The 8451-nt window shown below is 37.1% G+C and overlaps 1 protein-coding gene across 3 annotated transcripts in view; it reads right to left on the reverse strand.

Moving 5' to 3' along the window:
* The window catches only part of Samd12 (sterile alpha motif domain containing 12), a 409481-nt gene that overhangs the window by 173168 nt on the left and 227862 nt on the right, over window positions 1–8451 (reverse strand). The window lies entirely within an intron of this gene.

Below are 8451 nucleotides of genomic sequence, written 5' to 3' on the forward strand. Positions count from 1 at the left end.
CTGCAGCTAATACTTCAAGGAAAGAGGGAGAAGAAAGAAATAATAGAGAGATTCTAGATAATACTTTGTATGGAGAAAAGTGATCTACAACAGTTTTGGTAGAGAATCATAGAGGTTATTCATAATCTACAGAGGCTATAGCGGTTCTAAGGCACCAGGAGGTATCAGTTTCATTTTGGCTCAGGGACTTGGAATCTGGCACAAACAACTTAAAATCCATAAACCGGGGATGATTTATTTTGGACTGCAGTTTCAGAAGATAAAATACAGTCATTTGGTTTTATTTATTCTGTATCTGCAATGAGGCAGCAGATCATGGTGTTGTGGAGTGTATGGTGGAGAAGAGCTGTTTACCTTCTGGCAGTCAGGCAGCAAGGAGAGAGGAGGGGGGAGGGCGGGAGAGAGAGAGAGGAAAGGAAGAGAAGAAGAGGAGGAAGAGGAGGAGGAGGAGGAGAAGGAAGAAGAGGAGGAGAGAGGGAAGGCAGGAGGGAGAGAGAGAAAGAGAGAGACTAAGACAAAGACAGCTCCCCAGCATCTACCTATATTAACTCCAACTAGGCTCAATCTCCTAAATTCCCAGAATCTCATAAAAAGCATTGCCTGCTGCAGATATAGATCTAACAAGTAATCCTTCTGGGGCTAGAATTGATTTCCAAACCTTAACACAATCTCCCCTTTTATATCTCATGACAGGATTTGTCCATTATCAAAATTTTTTTCATCTAAGATCTAGTTCATGTGGCATACCGATGGCAAGTCTTCCTTATTCCCCTTGTTCCCAATCACATTTACATTTAGTTTCCACGCCCCCATTGCACATCTTCATCTCTCTATAACGGCTCTAGCTTCACTACTAGATCAGGTGTTCCTTTTCATCTCTGGTGCCTACTATGGGACCCAGTGCTCATGAAAAGAAGGGAAAATGGATACTCTGAAATAAATGCATAATTAGTACGACTAAAGGAGCAATTCACACTGGGATACGATGGTTTTGAAAGATAAGGCAGAAGGGGTGGAAACTCACCATGGCTACATCCTTTTTCACGTTTTATTAGCTCATCATCACAAGCTTGTGAAATAAATTCTATCCTTATTTTTATACCTGAAGTATCATCGCTAGAAAGTAATTTGCCCAACGATAACATTAACGTATCAATGAAATGTCTAGATGTCTTTCTATGGGATGCTACAAAATTTCAATTTTCTTCTGTAAGCAATAGGGAGCAAGCAAATCGTGCAGCCATGTCCAGTCTTTTGACATTATGTTACACTATTGTCATTTACAAAGTACACTCTCAGGAACTGTGCAACTGGACTACAAAACAAATCACACAAACACACACAAAACTCCACATAATGCTCTAAACAGGTTCATGATTTTTGTATTGGGCCGTATTCTGAGCTATCCTGGGAAATGTGCAGCCTGTAGGTCAAAGGCCAATTACCCATGCTTGGAAAGGATGAAAATAGTATAGTTAGAAATAGGTTTAAATCAACTATGCTAATAGGAGTGAGAAGGTGATTGAATAGTGTCTTAGCTAGAGTTTTACTGCTGTGAAAAGACACATGACCAAGGCATCTCTTATAAGGACAACATTTAATTGGAGCTGGCTTACAGGTTCAGAAGTTCTGTCCATTATCATTAAGGTAGGAACATGGCAGCATCCAGGCAGGCATGGTGCAGGAGGAGCTGAGAGTTCTACATCTTCATCTGAAGGCTGCTAGTGGAAGACTGACTTCTAGGCAGCTAGGGTCTTAAGCCCTCGCCCACAGTGACACACCTATTCAACAGGGCCACACCTCCTAATAGTGCCCCCCCTCCAGGCAAGCATGTATATACCATCACAAATAGGTAGGGTGGATACTGGTGATCCAAAAATAACTAGTAGGTTCCACTAATGGTCTCAGAAGGAGACCCAAAACAGGGATTTGAAACAGTGATGAGGTGGTGGAGAGGCAGGTGAGACTACAAACAGTCTCTGAGTGAAACTCAGAGGCTTTGTCTACTGATTCCATCTACACAGCGAGGGAAAGGGAACAGTACAGCTGACATTGTGCCTTCAACATCAGGTTACTAAGAAATGTATGTATTTGTTTTTATTTTGCTTTAGGATTCATTTTAAGTATTATGTCTGAATAGTTGTGTGTAACCCTGATGAGAATAACCTTGATTCATGGTACCTATATCTTCCCGTAGATTATGTCAAATCTGCTGGAGCTGCTGTAACAGAAAGTCCTGAGAAACTCAACATGATGGGAATTGAATGCAAGATTTTTAAAATTTCTCTCTCTCTCTCTCTTTCTCTCTCTCTCTCTCTCTCTCTCTCTCTCTCTCTCTCTCTGGAGGAGCAAATGTCTTAAGCACCCAGCCATTTCTCTTGCTCCAAGCAATGTAAATATTAACATTGAATCATTAGTTTCTTTTGGTTATCTGATATTCTCTTAAGTGAATAATTTAAAGAAAAAATTATTTCACTCTTTCATAGGTCTCTGTCTACCATGCAAGGGATAGTATGTGAGTATTCGTCATGCTGGCCAGGAAGCAGTACAGAGAAATAATAAGAAAGAAGGAGGGCAACTTTCAGCTTCAAAAGACATGCTTTCTAGGGACACATCTTCTTCAATCTTCCCTTGTGTTCTACAGTTCTCCTAAGAGTCAACTTTGGATCAGTCAATTCATTAATGCATTCATTTAGGTCAGAGCTCTTATGACATAGTATCTCCACAAACCCACATAGATATACCCAGGGATGTGCTTTACTAATCTCATAGGTGCTTCTCAGACTAATCAAGTAATCAGCCAACATTACCCATCTATGAGTAGAAACCATGGGGGTTAGGATTGAGGAATTTGGTGGTGGTGAATGACTAAAGTATGTAGTACATAATTTTCAGAGAGTGTGTTGAGAAAACCCATATCCATTTTCAGGAGAGACATAAACACCCAAGAAGTTGCAGAGACGTTGCACACACTACTAGCCTGCAAAGGCTATTAGGTCAAGACCAGAAGAAGTTAGAGGGTCATTATCAGGTACTGGAGGATGGGGAGTGTAATAGGGCAGAAGAGGCAAGTATGGAAATGGACATGGATTTGCAACACCAGTGTCACAGCTAAATGTAACTGCCACTTACCCATCTCTGCTTCAAAATAAAAAGTAAGAAGAAAAGATGGTTGGGGATAGAGCTCAGTGGAAGGACACATCACTAGAATCCACAATACTCTAGGCCCCATCATTGCAACATCAAAACAAGCACCAATGATATAGCTGATTTCTCCAAAAACCAGCACTACACACTACACACACACACACACACACACACACACACACACACACACACGTCATTCACCACCACCAAATCCCTTGTGTGTGTGTGTGTGTGTGTTTGTATGTGTGTGTGTATGTATGTATATATGTTTTTGACTGAGACCAATCTTATATTTTTATTAATTTAAGAATATTAATTTAATAATTTAAAAACAATTAAGACCTGTGATTTGTTTATGGAGTAAATATATATTCATGATGCAAATGAGTCATTTTATATCTATATTCTTCCAACCAAATGAAACTCAAAATTTATAAGAGACCTTGAAGTGAATGATTGCAGTAGTTACCCAACTGTAAGCACCTATAAGCATACTTTCACACACTCACACTAAAAAAATTATAAAAATTGTTTTGTATGTAAATTATACATTAACAATGACAGTGAGACAAAAATATTTGGGTGGGAATTGGGAGAAGTGGTATCATTTTTAGAATAGCTGTGTCATCAAGATTTCTCTATTGCTCCTTGAGTTTCTATGGTCAGACATGTAAAAAGAACTTAGATAGTGTCTTACGAGCCCATTGCTCTGCTTTACAAAGCTCTTTCTTTAAGCATGGTTGGTGGACAAGATGGCCCACTTTAGTTGCTGAGGCATCACTGTGGATGTGACTGGACTAAAATACCCAAACTGTACACAGAATTCTGAAAAGTCTTCTTGGATTTGAATGTAATGTTTTAATTTTTTTCTTTCCAAAGGATGAAGCACTGGAGCATTCCATCTGGACATGCAATTCCCAACTAAATTTTGACACATATATTTGGACAAAGTCTAAATAGCCCTTTGGAAAACACTAATGTTTAATGAATCCACATTCATTCTCTCTCTCTCTCTCTCTCTCTCTCTCTCTCTCTCTCTCTCTCTGTGTGTGTGTATCCATTTTATAAGCCACAATAATACAGACATTGAAGATATCTATATTTACCACCATAACCTGCCCTAATTACTTTATACTGCCTGGTTTTACCCAAAACTGTTATTGATACAGTTTTATACAATTTCTACCTCTGTAGCTGAAAAAGTCATTGAAAAAGACACCAGAAGAATGGAGCATCATTGTAGTACCCATGGTATTGAGGTAAACATTTATAACTCAAAAGAGAAAATTCAGGAATAGCAACAATGATTTTGATGTATCAAGAGCACAGACTCTTGACGTTTAAAACACAAGTCAACAGACTATGGCTCAGACATTGTTTTAGTTATAGTCCAGAAAGCACATAACATTAAACTTCCATCTTAATTATTGCTAGTGTAAGGTTGAGTATTAATAAGTATATTGAAATTATACAGAAATAGATACATGTAACATTTCCATTTTGCTAACCTCTACCCATGAACACTAATTCAATAGTAGTTCTTGACAGTTCTACTTGTTTCTGTGATCTATAACTAACTTCCTTAATGTTCATCTACTCAAAATCTACCTTGATTTCCTTCTTCTGAAATATTTTTGAGTGATATTCCTGTTTAAATATGCTGTATATTTTCTCTCTTCTGTATAGATGCATTTGATGGTGGGTAATTGGTTTGTTTCCATCGCCTGGTCAGTGTACTGCAATGATCACAAGCACACCAGCATTAGCTCAAGCTCCGACTCTGATTTTATTTGGCCATATTCAAAAGTGAGATCAGATGATAATTCCAATTTTCATTATGTGATGAACCTCCATAGTAATTTCTATAATGGGAATCCAATTCCCTTTATCAGTGAGTAAGGGTTTGGAGTTCTCTATTTTCTTAACTTTTTTGTATTTTTTTAACTCTGAAAATTCTAATGGGTTTGAAGTGATAGTTATTGTGGTTTTTATTTGTATTTCTATAAGCATATATGTTAAGTGTGTTTTCATATAATATTTGCCCACTTTAGTTCTTTGTAAAACTATTCAAGTCCTCTGGCCATTAAAAATAATCATTGTTACTTTTTCAGAGTTGTAGAAGTTCTTTATGCAATCTCTTACTAGATATGAAACTTAAAAATATTCTCCCCCATTCCTAGGTTACCATCACATTTAGAGTCTTTGTTTTTCTACGCATCAGCAATTATTTTCTAAGTCGAGGTTTTCTAGAGAAGCTCTGCCCAATTCAGTTAAGTATCATGTGTGGTTACTTACACACAGTGGGAAAGGTATAACAGACAAGGATATAGGCTACAAAGAATACCAACTAGTCCTTTAAAAATGTTTATCGACCTCTAGCTTAATTCATATTTCAGATTTTCACATGTATATGATTTTCACATGAAATCCCATTCACTTACCACTCCAAGATATAGTTCTTATCACATTTAATATTCAGGAGCAAGTAAGTATAATAGATTTTCAAAACCTAGTCTAATGGACCACAGGCCGGAAAGAAAGAAGTCAAAGGTCTTCACTCTTAAATATGATAAACATTTTAGCAGTTATGAGATACAAAATTAACATATAGGCTTTCTATATAACAGTAAATGCACAGAGAAAGAAATCAGTAAATCCCATTAACAATGGCTTCAAAAATATTTAGGAATAAACAGTGCCAAGAACTGTAGCAGCCCTATCATGAAAACTTAAACACCAAGGAAAGAATATGTAGGAGATGAAAGGACCTCTCATACTCATGAATGAGAAGAATTTATATTTTAAGAATAGCTATATTACGAAAAGAATACGGAGGATTCAATGCAAACTCTATCAACATTTCTGTAGAAAATAGAAAACTAAAACCAAAATTTTGAAAATACATATGGAAGCACAAAAGATGTCATAAATCCAGAGCAATCAATCCCAAACAGAAAAATAAAGCCAGACTTATCATAATACCTGATTTCAAGGTATACTGTAGAGTTCATTAATAAAAAACACTATGGTATCAGCACAGAAACATATTTACAGATCAGTAGGAGAGATGACCTCAATGTAAACTCACACAGGGACAGGCATGTGACTTCTGGCAACAAACTCAAAAACAGATTGGAGAAGACATCTTCTTTAACAAATGATGCTGACAAAGTGGGATATCTACATGTCAAGAATGAAACTAGATAGCTATCTTTCACATGGTACAAAATCAACTCCTAGTGCATCAAAAGCCTTAATGTAACACCCCAAACTAAAACAAATTGTGAGCAAAGTCAGGAAATCCCTTTAGGAATTCAGCATGGACAACACATCCTCTGAGTAGGACTTCCAGTTACTCAGAAAATAGTATCAACAATTCGTAAAAACTTCATGATTTTCAAAAGCCTTTGTATAGCAACGGAAACAAACAGGACAGCCTACAGAATTAGAGAAAATGTTTTCTAACTATACTCTGGCAGAGGGGGGTAAGATCTAGAATATACAAAGGACTCAGAAGTCTAAAGAAAAAGAAATTAAATAACCCAATCAATACCCAAGCTAATGAAATAATCAGATAGTTCACAAAGATAAAGGATGAATGGCCAATATACAGATGGAAAGTGTCCAACATTAGAGCCATCAGAGAAACACAAATAAAAGCTTCACTGAGCCAGAGGATCAGCTAGTGTGCTGCATGATTTTGTCTCTAAGGGATGTCAGAAGCTATACTGTCAAAGTATCACCCACCCAAGTGACTGCCTAGACATGAGCTGAACAAGGACAATGACAATATACATGCTAAAGTGGACTGGGGAGAGGCCAGGAGACCTCAAGCCTGTCCAATGAACTACAGACAACTAGGGGATGCTGAGAGCAAGAAAAATAGTCTTCTCCAGGGAAGAGCACACCAATTGGCTAGCCAATAACAAATGCTGATACCTGAAAACATACTTTCTGGTAACATTATACAGACTAAGTAGGTTGTATTTAGAAATATCTATGAGAGGGTTTAGAGAAAGAAAGGGGACATGATGTAATTACATTATAATCTCCAAAATAAAATAATTTTTTAAAAGACGGTGAAGGAGGATAGAGGGAAGTACACTGCCAGGGAACTAGGAGGGGGCAATATTTGGGATGTAAATAAATAAAATAATTAATTAATCAACAACAACAACAACAACAACAAAATAATGGGTAGAATTCAAGGCTAAACAAACAACCCAATTTTATAAAGCAAAAATCTTCAACACTGGTGGTTAAGAGTTCTTGCTGCTCTTCGAAGGACCTGAGTCTGGTTGCCAGTATCTACTTTAGGTGGCTCACAGTGCTTGTAACTCCAGATCCAAGGGACTCAATGCCCTCTTGTAGCCTCTGAGGTTGCTGCCCTCACATGGCATTCACTCATACTGATAGATCCACATATACATAAATAAAAATAAAGACTAAATCTAAAAAGATGTTTAAAATTTGTGTTGGTTTGATGGCTAAGTGGATAAATGCACTTGTCACTAAGTTTAATAGCTGGAGTGCAATCCCCAGGCCTCATGTGTTGGATGGAAAAACTCCTAAAAGTTACCTTGTCAACCTCAGAATATATGCTGTGACATGTGACATCCTCACATACACACTGACACACACTTCATATAGCATATAATTTTTAGAGTAGGTCATAAAAACTGCATTAAGATTCCATCTATCATCAGGCAGAATGATAGTCACTAAGAAACAAGTAACAAATACTGGCAAAGATGCAGACAAAAAAAGGAAGCCTTATACAATTGTTTGTCTAGCCAGTACAGAAGCCACTATGCAGGCTCCATAAAAACTAACCAGAGACCTACACACGACTCAGTTATACATCATCCTAGTCTATGTCCATCACTGTGACATCACTGAGAACTTGCCCAGTGATGTTTACTGAAGAACTAGTCATAAAGTCAAGTAATAGAACCAAGCCAGAGGTGTAGCAACAGAAAAATGGTTAGAGAAATATAGGTCATATACACAATGAAATAATTTATACATAAAGAAGAATGGGAGACGTTGACATAAGGTAAGGCAAGGGAAAAGTATAGGACTATAACTTCAAAAATTAAAAATTATTTTATAAAAGAAAGTTACGTCATTTGCAAAAAATGGATGCAACTGGAGATATTCATCAAGCAAATTAAGTCAATTTCAGAAGGAAAGTATCGCATGTTTTTCTCATTTGTGGGTGTTAGACATTATACATATACTATCTCTCTCCATCTATCTATCTATCTATCTATCTATCTATCTATCTATCTATCTATCTATCTA

Source organism: Grammomys surdaster, unplaced genomic scaffold, assembly GCF_004785775.1.
Source record: "Grammomys surdaster isolate TR1022 unplaced genomic scaffold, NIH_TR_1.0 63, whole genome shotgun sequence".
NCBI classification, from domain to species: Eukaryota; Metazoa; Chordata; class Mammalia; order Rodentia; family Muridae; genus Grammomys; species Grammomys surdaster.